The sequence below is a fragment of the Plectropomus leopardus genome, chromosome 21 (genome assembly GCF_008729295.1).
Source record: "Plectropomus leopardus isolate mb chromosome 21, YSFRI_Pleo_2.0, whole genome shotgun sequence".
Classification (NCBI taxonomy): domain Eukaryota; kingdom Metazoa; phylum Chordata; class Actinopteri; order Perciformes; family Serranidae; genus Plectropomus; species Plectropomus leopardus.
Window position 1 is genome coordinate 23040279 of NC_056483.1, and position 25246 is coordinate 23065524.

The following is a 25246-nucleotide window of genomic DNA, read 5'->3' on the forward strand; positions in this document are numbered from 1 at the left end:
TTCTAAACTTGTGGCATGGATTCATTAATTAATAGTCCATTAATCCAAAAAAATATGTAACTGTTGTTAATAACTCAAAATTATGTATCATAAACAAACAAATTGGTGTAAAGGTGAAGGAGAATGACTGCACTCAACTATCAGAAGCAATTTGCTTAATATTAAATAACACAATTTAATATCAAATTCACCTCGGGGGCACCACCTGTCAAAACTAGAAAACTGATAGCCCTAATTAATTTAGTCTTGTTGACTGCTATGGAGTTCTTGACCCAGTGTGCAGTAACTTAATGTTTTATACACACACAAATCACAGGATCAAGTTCTTAATAAATGATTGTCAAAGCACACTTTACTATAAGCTGTCCTGCTTTGCTGTCACACTAGGTGGGTTAGGCTTACCTTGGCGGAGAACCTGTGTTAATTTAAGTTTAAAGTTTATTTCTTTTTCCTAGGAAATTTTGTTTCAAGTCAATTTCCTTATGTTTAATGTGCACTAATGAAATGTAAATATCAGACAAATGCTGAGCAGTGTAAGATTATGGAGGGCGAGTTGACAGAGTGAGTGAGTCAGCTCCAGCTCTGATTGGCATTGATGGAATCACAACAGCAGGGTAAACGTGTTAATTTTAACAGCTTTACCGGCAAGATGCATTGATGCACCAACACAAAATAGCACCCATCTCCATCCAAGCAGTGCTCAAATATTTATTCAAATTACTCCACACAGAATTTGAAAGAGAGACTGAATAAGAGATGTATAGAAAGAAGTATCCACTGTAGAGTTTTCACAGGTCTGCGTCCATGCTGCTTTCTTCTGATTACTAACTTGTTTTCCTGTATGTGACCTTAAACATGACACACCAAAAAAAGAACAAAAAAAAAAACATGCACACAGAAAGGCATACTTGTCTGCTGCAGAGCCATGTACACAGCTGTAGTCTACTAGCAACGCGGTATGACATATTTAGCAGGTTCATACGCTTTTAAAAAGTCTGCCTACATTTGCTTATTTTGGTAATTTTGGAATATGTGTGCACAGCCAAGTTTTAGCCCTTAGTAACTGTATTACGTTTTTCCATCACAACTACAAGCAACACGACTAAACAATTGTACAGACACAGAGATGAATAAATGATGAATGACTGAGTACAGTGAGATCTCATTATCCTTTGTTCAGTTTCTACTTTTTCTTGATTCCCAGATTAGAACGCTTTATATAAAGATACAGGATTGAAGTACATGTTCTACACGCCACTGCATCAATATATAAAAAGGATTAAAAATTTGTGCTGAGGCCATAAAAGTGACTGCAAGGTTTACTGTACTTCCATCACCCATCACCAGGATCTGAATGAATTTAGCTTTTAAGTGACTTCCAGCTGTCATTAGTGGCAGGCTGCAGTTGTGCCCCCGTCAGTTCTCGCCACAGGGGACATTTTTGTAGTAGTTTTCTGCAGCATTGTCTGGGGCCGCACTCACAATGGCAACATGGGTCTTTGTAAACAACACTCTCGTCACCCTTGTCAGCACTCTGCTTTTCATGTCTGCTTCACCAGGTTGAAAGGTCTGTGTGATGCCACACAGGCTGTGGAGAAAGCAGGGAACATGCAATGAAGATTTTCACACATTTGTAATCAGCTCAATATGATCTATCAGTTTTCTTTTTTTAAATAAAAAAACAAAATAAGACCGGTGACTAAATAAATTCAGTGTGTGTATGGCCTGACTAAGACACTGAGACAGAAAAATAAAACCACTATGGTCCTATCCTTTAGGACAGCATGGAATCTTAAAATGAGCAGCAGTGCACACTGTGGGTTGCTTTTGATTTATTTTATGCATGGCTTTCCAAGCGTGAGCAACTGCTGGCTATTAGATAGCACATCTGCTTCTTTGCTTTCATAAAACCTCACATCTGGGTTCATGTTCTGTTGGTGAGTCGGTCCACATTGTCACTGCTAATCAACGATATCACAATGCGCTTGAAAGACCAGCATTTTAGGCATCCCTGTGTTTGGAATGATATCTTTGTCACCTGGCCAAATCTCATAGCTTTAAAGAATAATGAGTAGTTTTGATTTGCTGGTAGTTTATGTAATGATGTCCAATCAGCCAAAATATACTAAAACACCTCTGTGGCTGCGCTATGGTTGCGAATCTGGGTTGAGACAACAGGCAATAACACAAAGTTATTGGTCACTTGGATGCCCCCTCAGCCACTAGTATTCCTAGTTATGGTAAAACTTCATCTATTAGGCCCAGCTGTTTGCTTAAATCACTGAACTCAAGAAGCTTATATTTGGCACAGGTGACTTTATGAGACAAGCTTTCAGCATGAGACAAACTGTTGCTCAGCAAAGGTGAGAAATACAATCAAATTGTAGTAAAATGAACTGAAGAATTGAATTGTAGAGAATCTTACCAGGCTAACCATGTGTGTAGCATGTCCATATTTACAAACGTTTAAACAGTTTCATTTCTGTGCACAGTCTGAGCAGCTTATTAACGCCAGTTTCAGCAGGTAGCCAAAGAATTTTTACAAAAATGAACTTCATGGTAATCATACCTCTAAGGGAGACAAGCATTTATTTGTCAAAATGTCTGGCTACACCAGGCTGGTAAAAGGGACTGGGTATTTAACTGGGATAGGCTCATATTTGAAGTTTTATGGTACATTCTCTATTTGTCTCATTCACTACCAAGTTTGTCCAAAATACATTGCTACTAACCAGTCTGCAAACTGTAGCACTGAGTGAATTTTTCAGCCCCTTCTCATTCCTAAGTCATCAAATACAGAACATACAGAACATCCCAGTAACAAAAAGCCACCTTTCACATCCACATGAAATATCACTGGACAGTATCCGGTGAGAACATGGCCAGACAGAATGAGTTACAGAGTTATTACATGCCAGCGGATGGCTGGATGGCACGCAGCAAAACATCGTCAGGTTAAAACTCTGCCAATAGTAATAAAATATAAGGAGCACAATAGTGCCTGTAGGGTGGGTGGCCAACAAAGTCCGGACTTCCATGCAGGAGTCCAGTGTTCGCTTCCCCTTCTGAATGTTCAGAACGTAAAGGGGAGACATGACAGTATACCTAAAGTGCTATATAGACACAGAAGTCAATTGCAAAGAGGCAATATGTGATGACTTGGGATGTTGGAATTTTTTGCACTCAGTCAGCCATCAGTTTCCATTTCTGCCTATACAACATGGAAGTCAGATACAAACTCCTGAAACTTCATAATGTTCATAATAAGATAATGAAGTATGAAAATCAATGTGAAAATCAATGAGCAATCTCAAGTCAGTTTCATTAGTTTGCTGATTGATTTTTACACTGACTTTAAAATGGAACAGGAGTAAAAATATATTAAATATTATACAATTGTTATAGTCTATATTCCAAAATGGTCAGTATCTATGTTTTGTAGTAAAATGAACACACACACAGTCATGGCCTTTAAACAATCGCCACAATTAAGATAGGCTCGAAAGATCTTAGTCCCCACCTCTAATATATTAAGTGGCATTAGTAACTGAAAACCAAGAAAAGAACCCCAGTGAGCCTGACTCTTCTCCCGCTGTGTTGTTTCCCTCGAGCTGTGTAGTGGGAGGCAGGCCTGACATTCTCTGCTCCGTTGTCAAACAGTGTACTAACTGCTCACAGCTCAGGCAAGTAGTTTAGTTCAGCTCATTTAAGTTAACAATTAGACACAGAAAGAAAAAAATTGTATGGCAACTTTCTTGCATTCTTGTTTCCTTCTTTCATCTCTCTCTGTATACTAAAAAATAGATGCAGTCAGAGTAGTGTCAAAAGCAGTTGGGTAATGACCTCACTTTCTTTCTTGTACAAGTCAACATTATAGCTATTCCACTCTGATTTAACTGTATTTTTTTGTTTTGTTTTGTTTTTGTTCCAACATGTTCTCATCCTAAATCACCATATCATCATATCACATCACAAGGTACAAGGTACAAGGTAACATTATTATTGTCATTTTTCTTTTTTCTTATTGCCACTTTGTCAGTGGAATTCAATATCAACATATTATACACCACATTCTAGGTGTCCTCCTGTGTCAGCCACTGACATTCCTGAATGCCACAGCCAATGTCTGTATGGCATCAAAAGCACATGGCAAGCAACACCGGTACATCAACAAAAGCACATGGCTATGATAAGGTTACAAAGGCCCAGGTGGTGAGGTTTAGGCATGAAGTTTGGTTTAGGAAAAAACCTCTTGGCTCTTCATTCAGATGGGAATCAAAACCAGGCTCTGGGGTGAAGGTCTATGGTTTGTTTGACCCTTCCACCACCTTTCTAAATCAGCCCTGCAGAGACTCTTAAATTACATCATTGCTGGCAGCATTCAATCTGACGCCATCCGGTGTCGTATCATACAGCTACAGCAAGTTGCATCAAACTGCATTATCAACTGACATCATCTATCACATGGCTGCACCAGGTGCCCCCTGGCCAACTGGTGGCTTATTATACCACTACAAAATGATCTGTAAAGCTGCATTATTAACTGATGCTGCTTGGTGGTGTATCATCCTGCCACCAAAAGAGGCTTTTGGCTTTTGTATCATATGTCAACATTACAGACAGTGTGGCAGTATAAGATGACTTCTGGATGAGAACGGGCTAAATGTTTATACTCAGCAGTTTGTTTTCCTGTAAGAAATTCTAATTCACAGATATATTGATTGTAGTTATTTCGTACACACACACACACACTCACACAAAAGGCTTTATGTAAACTCTCTGTAACATCATTATCCATGATATGTCTTATATTTCTTTTGGATAATTATTAGGTTTCTTTTTGCTTTGGCAAGAAAGTAGATTCAGTGGGTTTGGGCGAGCGTGAAAGGCAAAGCTTTTTCATACATCTGCTACTTCTGATTTCCCGCCTGGTGAAAGGTCATTGCCAAAGAGAGAGAGAGAGTTTTGATTTGCTGGTTTTGATGACTGCAGTCCTAACTCATCTCGCACTCTCACCATGGAAACCAGAGGATCAGGGACCATCCCGCCATAAGCTTTTAAGAGATTGAGATGGTAAATCTGCTTTGCATCGCCCATCAGATACCTCATAATCAACAGCTCCCACTTGATATGTGACCAGGAGCAGCCCATGTCACTCGGCCGGTAATATACAGCTGATAGCGGGAAGCAATAAAAGCACTTTATCCAGCGGTGAAAATGGTCTCAGCAGGGGAGTTTCTCATGCACGAGCTGCTGATGTTTGCACCTAGGGCGATTTCTCCTGTGCTGTCTGTGAATATCATTTTCCATGCAGGTCTAGAATTTCATTCTTATGGTCCTACTTCTTTTCCTTTCATTAAGGCCACACACAAAGAGTTGGAATCCAACCATGGCAAAAAAAACTGCAGTGCTGCATTTAACAGATGATCCAGGCATTTATCCCAATTATGACTATTCTCTTCCACGTACATATAGATCATTGGCTTGGTTATGTCATTAAAGCACCATCAGTCTGTTAATTGGGGGTGTTACAATGGGCCGAGCTGCCCTGATGCACAGTGAATCTGTACAGTTTTGAAGTGTCAGTGATATAAATGATTTGGCTAGGATTTCTCTGGAGAATATGATGCAAAGCTTGAGTAATATCTTTGCTACAATGTTACACAGAGACGCTGAGACCATTTTGGACAGTGCTCTCAGGTTCACTCTAGTTCATTCTTTTTTTTCCACAGAGGAACTCTGAAGGCTTCAGGGTAGATGTACTGATTTCAGGGGTTGGGTCAGTGTTTCATGTTGTCCCATGCAACCTGCACTACCTGCCATGATAAGATAATTCCTGGCTGCTGCGAGGACCTGAATGCAATCTGTTATTAATCTTGAATTCATATGCAACACTTGGGATGCAGATGGTAAACAGTAACTTGGTTGTTTGTAGAGACAGAGTCCTTTTATGTACCCTCTAGTATGTGGCAGATTAAAACTGCTCAGCTCTGACAGATGAGGTTCAGTGGACAATTAGATTTGACACTCTTCTCTTAAAGGAATTAATGATTATTTTCATTTCTATGTTATTTTATGTGTCTGCATTTTAGTTTTGAATATTTTCTCATCCTTCTTTTTGTCCTTTATTCCCTTAATTTTTCAACTTGTCTTTAAAATATGTTAAAACTTAACATGTGTGTTAAAACTTAATACAGTTTTCTAAAACTGTATTTTTTGTTTGTTCAATGTTCAATGTAGGATTAACATTTTGTAGTTGTTTTTTTTCTATTTGTGGAATAGGCCTATTGGATAGAAAAATGGGATAGAGGTTTTCTTGGGTTTTTTTGTGCTGCACTGCCTGAGAGGGCGGGCTCCATGCGCTGGATTCAACTTACATCCGATTGGCCAGCCTGCACAGCTTCATTCAAGGATTGCATCCAGCCACTGGTGGTGCAGGGACACTGCTAATGCAGGTGCATTAGGTTTTCCCCCTAAATGCACATTTTTTGCAAAAAAATTTCAGCAAAGGCAACTCATATGAAAACAATGTTTGAGTTTATGTAAATTGCTCAGGAGGAAAAAGCTAAATATGCTCGCATGTAGATAATGTAGATAAAATTAGCCTTGTTATGCAGTATATCATCATGGATGCATGTTTCTTAAGCTAAATCAGTTTTTTATTTGTTATGTGTTACATTAACACACACTGGACTGAATTTCTGTACACTGCACACTTTAGGTCAATGTAATTATTTAAACTTAAGATATCTGCACTGTAACTATACTTCTAAAAAAAAATACAACCCCTCTATTGCACCTTTATACATACATTTTGTGCCCTTTATATTCTATTTTGTCTTTTTATATATTTAAATTGCTTCTATATTTTTACCTTATTTTCTATTCTATTTGAATTCACTATTTTTATTTCCTCCTTTATGTTGATTGTTTTGTACCAAAACACCAAGTCACATTGACTAGACTGAACTGGAATGAACCCAAATGCACAACACCGGATATCAAAAGTCAAAAACACTTTATTAAATAAGGCAGCAAAAAGTCTCTTTCAAAAACAAATGCAAAACACAAAATCACTCAAGTGATAGCACATCTGCTTCTTTGCTTTCATAAAACCTCACATCTGGGTTCATGTTCTGTTGGTGAGTCGGTCCACATTGTCACTGCTAATCAACGATACCACAATGCGCTGGGAAGACCTGCATTTTAGGCATCCCTATGTTTGGCTCTGCGTGTTACAAAAGTAACAACAAAAAAATACTCAGAGATGAGGAAACAAAGTATCAACATAAATTCACTCAAATGAGGTCGCAGGAAAACAAGAGATCAACAAAGTATCAACAAAAATTCACTCTTACGAGGTAACGGAAAACTTGAGTCCAACAAAGTATCAAAATAAAATAGGTTTCAAACCTGAACAATACAAAAACTTGAGCAACAAGACTTGGCATGAATACGGCGCCGGTTCACTGGCTGACGAGATAAGACGAACTGGCAAAGGACAAAGGGAGACGCAGACTATATATAAACAAGGTAAGGGGAACCAGGTGGAGACAATAAGGGCGGGCCGACAATCACAACGGCGGGAAAACACACAAAGGGAGGAAGTAAGGTGACCTGAAATGAGAGTAGAATTAGGATTTCAAAATAAAACAGGAAATCACAAGACAACATGGACACAAGACAAAAAACAACTTAACACAATTGTCTTGACATGACACACATTTCTTGTATTTATAAATGTAGTTGGCAATTAAACCAGATTCTGATTCTGATTCTGTGTGTTGTTGACAAGCCAAACACTGTAAAATTAGATACAGAGGTGGAAAATTACTGGAATCCTTTACTTAAATAACACTCCTAATACAAGTATGTAATAATACTATTACTTACAAGTAAAATCCTGCATTAAAAATCCTACTTGAGGAAAAGTGCACGAGTATAACCATCACACTGTACTCAGTGCTAAAGTAATTTGATTTTTCTTTGTCAAACTGTCAAACTTAAAGGTAAAAGGTCATGCACCAGGAGTCGGTCATCCAGTAGACGGCTGGAGAAAGATCAGGGAGAACATTCACATTCAATGCAAGAGACCATCTTTGATCAAAGACCAAGTTTTCCATCCCCCCACACATATGATCACCAACACTATCCACTAAGGAAATCTAGATGTAGTTAAGACCTTAGAGACCTCATGAAAAGGCTAATAAGTTGACCCTGAGAATCTCTTGCCGAATGAATGAACATCCCAATCCAGCGCAGAGCAATAGACGCTGTCATGTGAACGCATTTATCTGAGCATTTACAACGAATTAACATACCAGGAGTGCACTTCATGATGCATATCAGAGTAGTCATCAGAGGTAATGAGTTCTCAGTTGGATGAAGACCCGTCAGCGCTCGTGACATCCACTTCCATTACCATATAGCTTCCGTACACTATGAAAAATGTCTGTAATATTAAGAGCAAAGTGTTGTAAAATCATGACATCATAAAAACTGTAAATAGAAAAACAATGAAATAGTATGCAATTTACAGTAATAAATAAATAAAGCTCTGAACCAAACAAAACTGTTTTTAAATTTTAAAGTAAGAATATGCTGAAATAATGATAATGATAACTATAATTATGTTATGTTTAAATGTTCCTTAAAACTTTAAGTTTACTATTCTAATCAATGAATTATGGTATAAATATTAGGACATTGACAAACAAATTATTTTATCTGCCAGCTAATTGAAATTGAAAGAAAAAAAAGATTTTCTAATGTGTAGATTTTCAATTATTTAATTTGAGGGTTTTTACACATAAGGTGACTGGTGATGGAATTGCAGATATTTAATTTTTGTTTTCCAAATGGACAGTGTAAATTTTACAGTTTAAAAATGTTGCATAACAAAAGTTTTAAATTGTGAAATTTAGGGGGTTGTTCTGAAAAGTTGTTTACATCCTCACTGTGTTTTTTTTTCAGAATTATTCTGGTAACCATAGCTGCCTTTTTGTCTGTATTTCCATATTTTTATTTATTTTTTTACAGTGTATATAGCAGCTAAACACAGTCTCTCTGTGTTAAATAATGTGGCGTGACAAAATACACAATTTTACATCTTTTCCTGAAACTCGGTCTCACTCCCCATGACCTTAAAGACGAAGCAGGGACATTCTGAGGCTCATTTTAGGACTCTCACAGTCTGTAAATTAGCCTCTCTCATAGTTTCAGGAGCAATTTCATGGCATGTTGATCCTATATTAGGTCAATTTCGCTACAATGATGGTACACATTCTCTAATCCGCCGCTGCCCATTAGAAGTCCTGAAATATGAAAGCAAATGTATCGACTCTTTCATAATAATAATTATTGTTCTTTTATTCCTTTATCAGACCCCACAAGTCCAGCACACACAATCTGGATTTTTTCTTTGCCTCCAGATGGCCGGCGCTCCACTGGTGAAAAAACAAAAAACAAGCAGAAGACAAAGGTGCATAAATATGAATAAAGGCTAGCTGTCGGCCCCTTAATGAGGTTAGTGAGTAATGGGCTGCAACACGGTTGTTTGTCACTTTTTGACACATAGCATGTGGACAACTTCATCTAATCCGACTGTATCTATTAGATCCTGCTGCTCCCAACTGCTGGTGCATACATGGGAAATATGATGGTTCCCGAGGGTTCTATTGATCTACTAAGGAGTATAATGCTGTAGCTCTGCAGAACATGTCATACTGTTGCATGTCAGTAACGACAGCCTGTCCGCAGCATGTGTAAAAAATAAAATAGATTGAAGAATTTTGAAATGAAATATGGAGAATCATTTTGCTTGACAAGACCTCTGCACACTGATTTCAGTCTATTCTGTCAAACTGGCAAATACTTCTTAGCATCTACTGACCAGACTGCCATGAAATTTAGCAAGGATATTAATATGTTTTATTACCGTCACTTATATGTACATTGGTTGCAAGTGTCTTTTCAAGCACTCTAAGGACCATAAATAAATGAAATATTAAATTATCTAATATCCATTATTATTATAATTATTATTGGTGGTAGTAGCAGTAGGACAGAGGGATGGATGGACGGATGGATAGATTGTTAGATAGATAAATAGATAGACAGGTTTTTTCTCTTTTTCCCTATTTAGGAATAGAGAAAAAATAGTAAAAAAAAAAATAAACCTTAGCATATTCTGTACAAATAAGCTATGTATCTATAGAATAAGTATTAAACATATGATATAAAGAATATTATAAAATACACATATTTTCTGAATCAAGCATTAAAATTAAAATTGCTAAAAACTACTATATATATATATTATATATACATTTAAATGTGCCACAGACATAAAATGCAGTAAGCACAAAACAGGTGTGCAAGTTTTAGTTTTGAGGATACAGAAAGGAGAGAATGAGATGTGCACATTTGCCATGTGCAAACTTAAGTTGAGTTGGAACAGATTTATACAGCTGTCAGTTCTCTGTAAGACAGAGGTGAGGTGTTGTACAGGACTGTTGCTTTCAAGACTTCCTGCATCTGTCCTTGTGGCAGCGAGGCTGAACCAGTCTCAGAGCTCCACTTCCAAGGGGGCTTTTGTGTAGGTGTCTGATATCATTGGCTCTAGATAGAAAAAAAACAAAACAGAAAAACAAAAAACGAAACAACCAAAGAAAAAAAAAAAAAAAAAATTCAAATACTCAAATTTCATGCAAGAAGCTTAGAGCACAACAGAACCCATATTCAGGAGACACTAAAAGGTGATACTCATGGTTGATGGTTGCATAACTCAGATATTATAACAAGCAAAATGCTGATGCTAAGTTAACAGCAGATATCTGCAATGATGTCTGAATGATCACCTGTCACGTCTGCGTGTCTGGCTGTCCACCAGTATACAATAACACAGAGAATGGTTCTGTCAATCTACATTCTCACCTCACGCCGTCCAGTGGCATTCCATGCGCACACAAAAGGTGATTTTTGTGATGCGATCTTACGCCAAAAGTACTGTCAAAGCGGCGATATGTTCCAAGTACAGAATTGGAGCAGGCTGGAATATAATATGTTAGAATCCACAGTGTATGCAGTTATTAAGAAATAAACCAACATATATGGCTGCTGTTTGATCCCTGTCTCTGTTGAGCTCAGTAAATGACTTTTGTTTTATCTCCATGGTAACAGTGAATGAGCAAGAGAGTCAATGTACAGAGTGCAGTGTTATGAAAAGTAAAAAAAAAAAAAATAATAGTAATAGAAATATGACTGTGTGCATACTTCGTGCAACAGTACATTCTTTGTAAGGACACCCTGCAGTTTCCTGGCTGTCTTTTCCTGTGTTTTCTCCAGCGAATACACCGGTCACTGTGCAGACTCAATCCAATTCAAGTCATTAGAAAAATCTCCTCAGCAAATGATCCATGTTGCCTGATCAGTTTGTCCATCCATTCTAATAAACACAAGGTTAGCAAATCTGCTTATCTGTTGATCATTTGAGCCCAGAGCACACAAACGTCTGTAATTCCTGGATTGGAGGCGATAAGAGAAATATGTTTGCTGCTTCATCAATCAATCACTCTCCAATTAACACAGCACTTCATGATCAATTGATTAATGTGAAATAATGAGGAAGGCTCGCTGCCGCGTGTAAAATGACAAATGTCAGGCTTGGGAGGGGCACTGCAGCTATCATGCACTAATCATAATGGACTAATCCATTAACAAGGCTTCAGCAGCAGGGGTTCATTAACTGAGGTAGACGTGTGCAGCCCTAACTTATCTCTCAACTCAAGTGTCTTCAGACAGGCGTGTTAGTCCTCTTTTGTGCTGCAGGAAGGATGTGTGTGTTTCCCGATGCACTTGACGATGTGTGTTTGTGTACATGTGCATTTAGCAAACTCAAATGGCAAGTTTTGAAAGAATTACCAGATGGCTGTGTTCTTAGGGGGAGATTGCCAAGGTTAATGATAATGAAGAATTAACAGGATTGATGTGTAATTAGACTGATGGATGGAGTCACAGGGAGCGCATATTTTGTGTGAGCACACATACACGCACGCAGAGCCACGAACTGACACCATTACAGAGCACAATTCCCCCAGGTCCATTATACTCAGCTCATCTTCAGACATGCAGCGTGAGTGTAATGTGATGGAGGACGCTGTTTAAATGCCATACCATCATCATATGAAAGAGACGCTTACATGCATGTGCACACACACACATCGACACATCGAAATGACATGTCAGCTTGCCGTGTTACACATGAATCAAGGGTTTCACCTCTGAGTAAGGACCTTGTGGAGATCGCCTGTAATTTTCCGCTGCAGCGAATAGACTGGGCTCCGATGGGCTTATATCATATAACTGAAAAAATAAATCCATACACACACACACTTTAACCCTTTGACGTCTGTGCAAAATGGCTTGATGGCTCTCAAAAACATTATAGCAATGAGCAAGTTAATCCTCTGAAACCTAAGTATATTGGTTTGATTTCTTTTGAAAACGCAGGGAGAGGGTAATGGGTTATTTAAGAAGACATGGCCAAACAATTAAAAAAAAAAAAAAAAAAAAAAGTAAAAATAAGAAAAGTGTTAGGAAAATTACCTGAAATGAAAGGAAATGAAAATAAATGAAACAAGAAAATGACCTAAAAAAAAAAGGGCTGAAATTTTTTAAAAAAAAAGTATTTATTTCAAATATTTTATTATATTTTTATATAAATTTAAATGTAAAATTATTATAAACAAACTTTTCATGATACCCCCCCCCCCAAAAAAAACTTTATTTTTAGAGTAATTTTCTTGACACCTTTTACTTATTTCAAAAGGGTAAAAACCCTTGGAAAAGTCATCTAAACGTAGCACAAAAAGATGACGATCAAGGTATTAGAGGGTTAAGAAGGAATGACCCAGAAATAAACAAAAAAAATTGTGAGAAGTACGAAGGAATACCTGAATAGAATAATAGCAATAACACAAACAAAACAAAACAAATAAAAAACACACAGAAAGGTAAAAATAAAAAACTAAATAAATAAAAACAAATAAACATGTAAATGATCTAAAAAAATTATAATAATTCTGTAAAATAATTTTAGATATTACGTATGATAAATTAAAAATATGGTTTAATCCCCTAGCTTTTTTAAAAATATTTTTTTTCTTTTTTGGAAAAATTCTAATTTTCCAATTTTCTTGCAATTTGCAGCACATTTGCAGGGCATTTCTTACTTTTTGCCTTCAGCTTTTAAAAGAAATCAGTCCAATTTGTTCAGAGTTCAAAGGTTTAGATACCTGTAAAAGACGTGCGAATGCAGTGCAATAAAAGTGATCCAGGTTTCAAAGGGTTAAATGTATCTCTGATGAAAAGCATACTGAATTATTCCAGGCCCTAGTGAAGCCATTTTTGTCTTTTTTCTCATCTCACCCACACAGCCACCTCCAGACAAGAGACTTTCCTCCTGTCTTTATCTCACTGTAATCTCCTCGCTGCTCTCACCCCTAAATAAAGCAATCTGTCCTTCGATAAGGACCTACCTGGATACTGTAATTGACTCCCCTCTGATTGAACCTGAAATGTCTTATTGGAAAGAATAAGCCCCATATATATGGCCATATATTCACCCTGTTGAGCTTTATTCTCCATCAGTGGAAATAAAAGGACACATTATGTTTGGATATATTTGTCTGTGAGCGCTCGGTTGATTACAAAACCTTGAACATTTTGTGTGCATGTGTGTTGGAATCCAGCTGTTATGCAGGTTTTGTTCAGTGCCTACTCACCTAAATTGCAGCTCTCTTTTTTGAAACATTCAACACTGTTCTCTCTGTTTTTTGTGTGCTTTACAATAATAGAAAGAACTTAAAATGACTACAGTGTCAGATTATCAAAGTTTATGCGAGGATTTTACAATTCTGTGGCATTCTTCTTTCAGACACTGACTGAAACATGTCAATACTTTCTGATGTTAGAGTTATTGCAAAACATTATAGTGTCAAAACATTGTTGTATCGAGCAATGTGATTTCATTCACTCTGTTCATATAAACAAGCATACAACTCAGAAAGTGTTAAGAAATATGTTGTGAAAGTTTTTAAATTTAAAATCTTTTGGGTCAAAATGAGGGGTCCTGTGTCTGGGTCTTGTGTTTTTTATTTTGTAAAATCCAATAAGAAAACATGTCTGACTTTCTTTTTTATGACACAATTTAAATATTTTTATTAATTATTGTGGTTTACCGATTTAGATATTTTTTTAGTTTAGGGTTATGCAGATTTTTGGGTTATGAAGCATTTGAAGATACTCCAAGAAATTACATGACATCACAATAAGCAAAAGTACCAAAGCTGGCATTGGTCTGAGGCAATGCTGAGTTTAGAGGGTTAAAGAAGCTGCAAACTGCTGTCACTTTTATGATGTGCCATATTCCTGTTAATGGACAATTTATTTTGCATCAAAATAAGACTTAAAACCTAAAAATTCTTCACCTGAATTCAGTGCATCACATGTGGACATGTTATATTTTTTTCTACTCATTTATTCACATCACAATTGTTGTTCTTTTCAGCCTTGACTCATTCATTGCGCTGAAGATTGTGATATTTTTTCCAGGTGTTTTAACAATTAGGCACAAATGTGAATGTCAATGTGTTTTGGCTGCCCACTTCTTTTCTGATCACCAAAGTGCAGGTCAATACCAGGTGTAAACAGGCTCAAAATGCACACTCGTCATACCTGCTCTGCACACATGCATGTGGTCCAAAGGTGTATTGATCAGGTGGAGATGGAAAAAATAACATGAGAGATAAAGTCTAATTATAATACAGTGTTTGTTTGGTTGAAAGTGGTTTGTAAAATGTCCACCGAAGGCTCGCTAATGACTTTTGCGTGATCGATCACTTTGTAAAGTCTAATCGACTAAATGGTTGTTTACCTCTCTGAAGTTAAATGACAATGATGGAGATATCACTACCACTGATGGTTTACAGGTAGATGTGATGAATAAATGATAAAATGGACGTTACAGATGAGCACAGTTGCGTGAAAGAGTGAGTTTAATGACAGTTGAATCTGATTCACTGTTCTTGATGTTATTTTCAGTCAGCAGCTTGTGGAGTGTGCATACGAGTACAAACAGATCATCAAGGCTACAACCATCTAATCAACTCAACCCTCAACTCCAAAGATGGAGCAGGATCAAGAATAATTGTAATTTCGTTTTTTAAACTGACCAATAAACCTACCTTCTTCTTCTACCTTCTATGGCTAAATCAGATTTTGTGCACATGTGCAGATTTCCACACTGAATGAGTTTAATTCATGGAATTACTGGAGTTGATGTGTTAATCCATTAATCGTCTAATTGTCTATAGTTGTTGGAGTGAATTGGTATTTTTTTCAATTGTTTTGGCTGATTAAACCTGATCTTGGTTGAATTAAGGTGATGCTATGATTTGACGGAGTTGGAACTTAAGAACACACACCTTTCTAGATTATAGTTTATAGATTATATATTTGTAGAATTTCAGGACTTTCAGGAGTTTCAGGATTTTAGGAAACTTCTAGGAATTTAGCATGTTTATCGGATTTTAGCACATTTCTCTGATTTTAGGATGTTTTAGGATTTAAGGACATTTCTTGGATTTTAGGATTTTGTAAATTTTAAGACATTTAGGAATTTAGGGCATCCAGGGCAAAGGACTGTTGGGGGTGCGGGTGATCACCCACTGGCACATTTTTGATAAACATGTTCTGTTTTGATACAGTTTTATTTACTGACACCTATACTAAAAGTACAAAACAATTCCTAGTGTAAATTACTGTTTTTATTGTGAATGAGAAAATGGTTATGGGGCCTACTGGCATCGGGGGCCATTAGTTTTATCACTGCCTTAGGGTGCAGAATGGCTTTGACTACAAAAACATTGACAAAGCATCCCATCAGAGAGTAGGGTTGGGGGATGTAACTTTTTTTCCCCCTTTTTTTATGCTTGGGGATAATAGATGATTTTTTTCTTGTAAAACTAAAATATTGGGTTTTTTTAAGACTTCATGTACAAATGCATATGACAGTTGAGCAAGAGAAATGAAAGACCTGCACCACCTCCAAGGCTGCCATCACTATGCATATTCAAAAAGTACAGGTTACCCCACACAGCTATGACTGTCAGGGTTGGATGCTTCAACTGAGACGATGGTCTGACATCCAGAAAAGTGACATCCAGTTTAATCATCAGTTTCAGCACAGCAGTTCAACTCCTGCTGCTTGTGTTTCCTGACAACCCATCAGTCTGATATCTGCACACTGCAGGCTAGCTAGCATCAGCTACTTGGCTACATGGCAGAGACAGGCTCAAACAAATAGAATGAGCACGCTGTTTTAGTTTATTTTTGTTGCTTCTTGTGACCTGATGCTTGACCAACAAATTTAAATCAAGAGTGATGGATAGTAGGCAACTTTTTTTTCCAGTCTATTTCTTTCATACACACCACTGCTCCATTAAGTACAAGGTAGCCAAAGCTAAATAGCCATCTGGAGTCAGCAAACACTTGGAACCAGATGTATAATTGATGTGTATGTACTGGAAAAAAAAAGAAGCCATATGTGCACCTCTTCCCATGCAAAAACTGGTGTTCAGGGAAGAAGGAGGAAGGAAGACAGTGCAGCGAGAATGTGCACACCTCCACACCAGTACTTTAGACCAGGTCTATAAACATGTACAACAGTTAGAAACATTTATATTGATTGTCAATTAATTATGAGTGATGCATTTCATCAATTTTCATATATCTGTGAGCTGCTTTCCCTGTTCAATTTTATTCTGAATTGTGCAGCTCTTCATAATCGTGGATTCAACATGAGCATTGAATCACTGATCATCCCTCTGATGTGCACTCAGCTGGCACCAGACATTGATGTGTTGCAGAAGGATGTACGACGTCAAACTAAATGGCTTGACATTAACCTCCAAGGTTGGATAAAAGTTGCACTTGTATTGAGTTCAACATCAAATATCCATCAAAACCTACTGTTGGGTTGATGTTAATCTTCTAAAAGTGGATGGACATTCAATTTTAGTTAGAAATGAAAATCACGATGAAACCCAAAATTGGCTTAACATCAACATCCAAAATTGGACTGACATTGTATAGTGGTTTGAATTTAAAAACGAACAGCTGTAAAAATACAATGTTAGGTTGACATTAACCTTCAAACATTGGACAAAAGTTGAATTTTATTTTTAAATGAAAATCTGGTTAATCAAAATCTGCAAATCTGCAAAACATCTACCTCCAACATTGGATAAACACTGCGTTTGACTTCTAAATCACACCACCATCTAAACTCTGTGTTGAGGTGTTCAAATTCAGTTAGTATGGGTTCTGTTGGCAAGACATCAAATTTTTAACAGTGCCACAGTTTTGTTGTAGATTAAAAATCATTATACTTAAAACTTGGATGATGTCATACTGAAATTGGACAGATTTCAATACCCACTGAAAGACCCAAAGTATTTATTTTTATGCATTAAACACAGAAAAGTTTAACTTTAAAATCTCATTGAAACTAGAATCCATGGCTGTTTGGTAATTAGATTGACTACAAGGGGGCAGAGAAATATTTAATAATTTCACCGATTATCTGTCTCATTTAGTTCTGTAATGATATAGTAGCAGTTTTAGCAAATACATAAAAAAGTTAATTTTCATAAAAGTTACCAACAGTAGCTTTAAGCTTTAATACACCCATTTATGGTTCACTTTGGGAGTGGAAATGAGGCTTGTGCATGTGTGCCCAGCTTCACAATGAGTGAGCTTTATAAATCTGGCAAAAAGAATGTGTTTGCATATTTCTGTCTGTGTGTGTTCTCACTCTTGATCATGACTCTTCAGAGTTCTATGCATCTGGTCCAGGAATTACAGTCCCATAAACTGCAGCAGATATAACCAATTATGTCAAAGTTTCCGGATATTACTTAAGACAGCTCATTTGATTGGATTGGATTTGATTTCACCTTCATATAAAAAATAAATAAATAAATAAAAATCAATAAATAATCAAAAACTGTCTTGTGTTGCTGGACGTCAACTGTTCCATATAAATACAATTTTTTTAACAGAAGAATAAATTCATGCTATAAACCTCACAAATCAAATCAGATATTATGACAAGTGGATGACGTGCAACAGATGAATTGTTTCTGTTACATTCAGTGTTAGACCCGGGCACAGTGAGGCTACTTAGAAGTCATACATTGATTTATTAGGCTGATAGGCTGAGGAACAAAAGAGTGCTCAACCTGTTCAATCGGACCTGTGTGACTTCAAATCTTGTGTGTGACTGCAAAATCTGATCAAATAAAACGTAAGAGGGATCGGACTTAGACAACTACCAACGTTACTTTTGACTGATAATTATCCTAATCTAACTAACTCAGTATTTGCCAAGCCCCACAAGAAAGTGAAACAACACTGTTCATTCATGCATCCTTGCCACAATAGAGGGAGAGAAATAGAAACTGAACATATGGGCATTCCAAAGAGGAGAGTATATTCACACAGAAACAATCACTGTAAGGTGTCAATTAGGGTGGTTGTGAGCTTGGTTGCTGATAGAAACAGCTATGTTAGCACTACATTCTGTCAGTTTTTGTTTTGTGATATAGGAAAATTGCATTTTGTAACTGTTGTGTAACTGCCCCTGGAGTTTACTGGTGAATAGGTACAGTCACTGTCCCACAGGATGTCTTATTGGTACTTAAACACTATTGTTGTTGATATACTTACCTTTCTCCACATAACTTGTAAATATGTTCTTGTATTATAATTGTATACACCATTACACATCCGTCTCTGCATATGTACACTGTTATTAGATTATTAATGATTTTTTCAAAGCCAGAAACCATACAGCCATGCCTTGAGGCTCAAATTTCATTAACATGTAAATCTGAAGCTGCACAGAAAATGAATTACTCTATTAATTTTGCAGACCCAAATGTTATACTGTTTTACTTTTTTTTTTTTTACCCATTTGCTCTTTATTGTAGAGTAGAGTGAGCAGTTCCGGACCAAAAAAGGCCCTGTGGACACCTTAAACCCAGCAGCTCGGCTTTGAGATCTGACAGCCACATTTACAAGAGAGGCAAGACTCCGACTGTGCTGTTATTGAGATGACACATCTGCTGTATGCACAGAATATATTGGGAATTGGTTTTCTCTGACTTCAAGGCTTTTTTGACATACACTTGGTCTTAAATTGGTCCTCATGTTCTCAGATCATGCAAATGTATCACTCCTTGTACATAAAGAAAATTTTCATATTTGACAGTGGAAGTATCCAGGAATTCACATACAAGTGTACATGTAGAAAGAGAACATGATCAGAGAAATGGTAACAAGAGAACACATTAAACAAGTGTGTTATAAGGAGAATCAAACACAGTTATACTCTTAATAACTTACATCCTTTCACTCTATTCAAAGCTATCGGTGGAAATTACAGGGGCGATTGGGGTTTTCCTGTCCCGATATAATAAGTAATAAAATATGCATTAAAAGCACTTGTGCTAATTAAAGATGTGAAGCAATGCATTTTTAAGTTTTGTAAGACTGCCCCAACCAGAATTTTTCACTGAATTGTTCAGTGCTTGGGTGGAGCTCTAATCGCAGATATTCCCACTCACTGAGCTGATTGTATAAATAAAGGATGTAGCTACCATAAAACCAAATATTGTTTTGTGAACTGCTGTTTTGAAGCCACGAGTTTAGCATTTCTGCCATCATCATCATGGTCCTTTGGGACAAGAGGTAGGAGCATGTGGAAGAGTGAGGGGTGGATCTGACTTGAAGCTAAGGATACTATCGACAGACAGCCTGTCACACAAGCTGCCGAGCTCTTAAATGTACATACCTTTGGGCCGTGATAAAATGTAAAAGGATGAGTCATCCCCTGGTACAGTTGTTATGAATGTTGCAATAAGCTAAAGAGGCCAAAACCTTTTTTTTTTTTTTTTTTTTTGGTACCAAGCCTTAAAAAAATGTTTATTTCTGCTGTTAAGTTGGGCATTTTATCTTGGGTCTATGGAGATTGACTCTATTGTGGAGCCAGCCTCAAGTGGCCATTTGATCAATTGCACTTTGCACTTGCACTTTTTGACACTCCTGTATTGGCTTCATTTTTCAGCCTCTGAGATTGTTGTTTGACTGAAACACAGCTGACTGTTCAGTTTGGCTCGCTTACTACTTAACTGAGAATAAGGATGGAGTTAAATAAAGACACCATTTGTAAACTGAAAGCTGAAGTCTCACCACTAAGGGGTGAGCTTGAGTTACATTGTGACTCAATCAGGGCTCACTGAACATGAGTCATTCCTTCAAAGTGCTTGACCGGGGCTCCAACCAGGTTACGTAGTTTCCCTATCTGAAATAAGCAGGGACGCACATCCAGCTAAGCCTGCAAACATGTCTACTGAAAATGGCTCTTCGTGAATGATTAGTGAACTAAGAATTTAGTTGGATTAAGAGACAGTTTGCAAAGATGTAAGTTCTACTCTATTGTATACAGCACATGTATGTTTAACGCCACTTAATTATTCAAGAAAACATTTGGTTCTGCTTCCTACTTAAGACTCAAGACATGAGAAAGAGGAAGAGGGACCCTTAAAAGGAGGTCCCTGAGATGTGAGATGAATGAATTTATTGCAAGAGCTCTGGTAGTCATTGAGCAGAGGGAGAGACTGAGGGTCCCAGATGAAGTGCTGTACTGAGGTACCAAGGATGCTATTAGCAAAAAGAAAAGAAACCAGTTTATACTTCCCCAGAATCAGAAGGAGAAGGCTCTGGATAGGGTACATCACCTCACTGGACATCAAGGTTTAGACAACAACACCTAACCAGACTGCCCTTCTTCTAGCCTAAGATGGAGAACGGTGTTAAAGAATAACTCAAATGCTGCAAGGGATGCTTATCGGCCAAGAGACGATACGATGTATCTTATAAAATCCAGACAATCATTAATCCCACTAGAGCCTATTAGTTAAGAGCAGCGTGTCATTCACATTGCTCATGGGTTGCACAATAGCGTGCAAGTTACTTCACCCTGGAAGTTCATTGAGGGAGAGGGTTCAAAAGACAGGATAAGTGTCATATGGACCATGAGTCCCCTTAGTGTCCTTTGGTTGAGGAAGTTATTGAGCTAGATCAGTCAAGTAAGGGTGCACCTGAGTCCAGCAGACAGAAGCAGTGTGATGGAAACAGTGAAGTCCAGAGCCCTCTTGGACACCAGTTTTACATGTACAGACTCATAGACTTTGTCTACCTGTGGTTCTGGACTCTGAAGGCTTCAGTGACAAAAAGAAATGGTCCGACCAAAACACATTGGTTTTGACAGAACAGAACAGACAGACACATGCATTTGCTGATGGTACTGTTAGAGTAGCCAAGAGGGTCAACTGTCTGACCGAGGCCATGCTTCAGAAAATATTTGGCGTGAAAGGGTTTGCAAACTCTTAGTAAAACACCGTATTCACTTCTTACGCTGGTTTAAAGAGGGTATTCTTTTTCTTATGGTGGGTTGAGTTATCACTGATTGACATATTTTTATTGTATTGGACTGAATCTGATACCTTAAATCTTTCCCAGTTCACAAATCATTCAAAAGTCATATTCTTAGGTTGATAACTAGAATAATTTTATGTTACAGAAACTATTTCAGCAAGTTGTTGCCGGAATTTGGCTGCAATAGTGAATATGCATTAGTGATATTTATATTTATATTTCACTTGAATTCATTTTAAAAATGTTGTTGCTATTATATTTATGCTGATTTTATTTTTACATTTGCAAAGAACAAATGCAGCGCAATTTATGCAAGATGTCTGCATAGGTGAGCTCACTTCATTCGTTCATTCATCGGTTGAATTCTCAATATAGCTGACATGTTTTAAAGAGGAGTTTGTCAACTAGATTATTTGGTTGATAACTGAAAAAAGAAGAAATTGTGAGAGGAGGCTCATGCATCACTTGTAGGTATGTTTAAAGTGTTAATAAGCACCTAACCACCTACGTTATGACAAATGGTGAAAGCCAATCAATAGCCAATCTACAAGCTGAAACGTGTCACAGTGCAACAGTGCTTGATTTTGGAAAATGTTCGTAACAACATTTCAAAAGAAAAAGTATTGTTGATTTTATTGAAGAAGATTGCGCTGTCAAGTGCGTGTGTGTGTGTGTGTGTGTGTGTGTGTGTGTGTGTGCATTTGTTATCTCTGGTTTTCCTATTTGTGAAAAATAAATAATAAAAATAGCTTCAATTTAACCAATGTTGTGGGAACGTTCCCTGTTAGCTGGGTTTGAGAATGTACTTTGGAGATATTACAGAGATTTGTGCAGAAAGGCTTTGCTGAAAGAGTAACTAATGTCCAGTTTGACATGACTTCCAACACTGCCGGAGAAGTTGGACTTGTTTATACACAATGCAAGTTTTATAGCCCATGACATTGAAACTGTTAAGTGTATGTTACAGAGACAGTACAATCACACAAATGCAACAACCAGGAATGTTTGTCAAACCAAACTTGTTCTATGTTAAATCTTAGTAATTCAGCTTTGAAAATAACATGTGGATAAATCCAGTGTTTGTCTTATGTTTAAGGAATACCATGCCCACACACACTCTCAATGACATAAGAGACCTTGACTTTTTCTTATACATATTACTTCCTTGCTTTAGACTTGTTCTGTGTTTCTGTTTGTGAGGCTTCAGTACTTAATAGACTTTGTATCTGTCAAATCTGTTGGAATTTTTTATTTTTTTTAATTCAGTTATCTTTAATGCCAGACTTTTTCTATCAAGGCTTTTACACTGTCCTGTAGGTGAATCATTGCTGCTCAAACTGAGTCATTATCATCAACATTTAATTAAAAAAGATAGCAAAAGCAGAAGTTAGATCACATACTTGCTGTTTCATAAATAATAATAATACTAATAATACTACTACTACTAATAATAATAATAAAAACTGTCAGGGTTAGGAGGAAAAATAAACATGAGACACTGAATATGATAACTAAAGACATTTTTACAAATCATTCCTTGTGATTCCAAGGCTTGGTAAAATAAATGTAGCACACAGTTTGGAAAAATACTAGTTTAAGCAGTGGCCTCCCCGACAGCTCCATGGGACCTTGGTAGCAGAGGGGTAGGTGTTGAAAAATGTGCTCTGTGCTCTCTAATAGAAAACAACAATACTCAATGTCAGAGGACTGCTAGACAAGCAAGTACGCTGAACTGTGGGAGATTTTGAAAGATTCGGTTTGTGTTGCTGATAAAAATTTCCTCCTCTTTGCCTACTGATAAAAGGTCAGAAGTGATACTTTTTATCTGGACGCCTGATAGCTGTCGTATTGTTAATAAAGGTCAAGGCATATCCACATCATGTTCATATTGATGGGTACATCATTACCCATCATATTACCTAATGTGCTTCCTCGTATTTCTGAGTATGTTTTATTTAGTTTCAGCTTTATACTTGTAAACAGGTTGTGGAATACACTTCCTGTGAGGCTTCATATTTGTGTTTGTCAATAATTATTGCACAATGCTACTGTAGCTCCAACACTTGTGAAACAGTCAGCCTGTTCTCATTCCAAAGTCATCAAATACCGCCGCTTTGACAGTGCTTTTGGTGTAAGAACCCGACACCAATGGATGGGTCCAACAAACCCTGGACTTTCATGTGGGAGTCTAGTGTTCACTTCCTGTCTGAATGTGATGTTTTTCTACACCTTACTATGTGCCTCTAAACCAATCAGTCCATGGCAGCATTTTTGTTCTTTTACGTTCTGGCACTGATTTCCATGTGCTTTTGTTGCCTAAACATAACCACATGCAGTTATCCCAAACATTTGCTTGTGTTGGCATCACAATAGTGGCATTCTGTAACGTAAACAGTCGAGGCAGAGGGATACTTAGAGCATAATATGTAGACACAGAAGTCCTCTGCAAAGTGACATTATGTGAAGACTTGGAATGAGAACATGTTGGAAAGGCTTTTCTGATAATTCACTACCCTCTTTTAAAACATCTCTTTTGACTCACTTTTAGCCTCTGGCTTTCTCTTTTATTTTATCTATGCTATCTGTTCTTCTATGTGAACTGTTATCTGTTATTTTTATTGCTGTTTTATTTGTTATTGTCTTGTTCACTGTAAAATTGTATTTGCTTGTTCTGCAGCTTTCTTTAATTTGTCCTTGTTTGAGGCACTTTGTAACCGCAGTTTTGAAAGGTGCTACATAAAGTTATTACCAGCTGCGAAAACATTGCAGCGTCTGGTGTTGTTTTCACCTCGTGAGACTTTGTGGGTGTTTGTGTCATTGTGACACCAATTGCAGCAGGAACCTCCAAAAGCTGTTTTGAGTTTTTTGCCTTGTGTTTATACTCTGTGGCCAGATTTTGTTAATGTGATAATGTTTGTAACTGTACAAAGTGCAATAATGAAAATTTACAGTCGGTTAATTAATATTTATTACACAATTAAATTCTGCCCAAACCATCTCAGGGAGACTCATCTGTATACCCCTCGTCCTCACCAGGGTGTTGATGTGATAGCAGTTTGTCATGGTAACCAACCTGAGTGGCAGCTGCTCACCTTTGATGGCGTCTGGCACTTTGGAAAAGTGTTCTCTTCACTAATAAATCCTGGTTTACACTGAACTGGACAGGTGGCAGACAGCACGTAGGACTTGAGGTGAGTGAACAGTTTTAATGCCAGAGTTGTGAAGAGAGCGTCCCATGGTAGCAGTGGGGTTCTGGTATGGGCTAGCATAACCTACAGACACAGGCACATTTTACTGATGGCAGTTAACACATACTGAGACAGTGTGTGCCAGATCTAGGAATTTACCAACCCAGTAAAAGGTAACTGCTTACCAAACTTCTAAAACAAGATATCTCACATGATTTTGACTTTAAAATTTTAATGAAATTTGTTGGTACAACTTTCTTATGTAATCAGGCTTTAAGAGGCCACAGTAGTAAACCTGAACTTAGGGAGAGCAGTGCTCTGAACCAGTGACAATACAAAACTATGTAGGTTAGCAGGTACATTTAACATGATCACCATGTGGGTGTAGCGTATTAGTATGCCAGCACATGCAAATAGCTTAAGGGCAAAATGAAATTTCAAAACTTGTGACATTTAAAAATGGTTCAAAAATAGTAAAAGGCTGTTACCTACGGAAA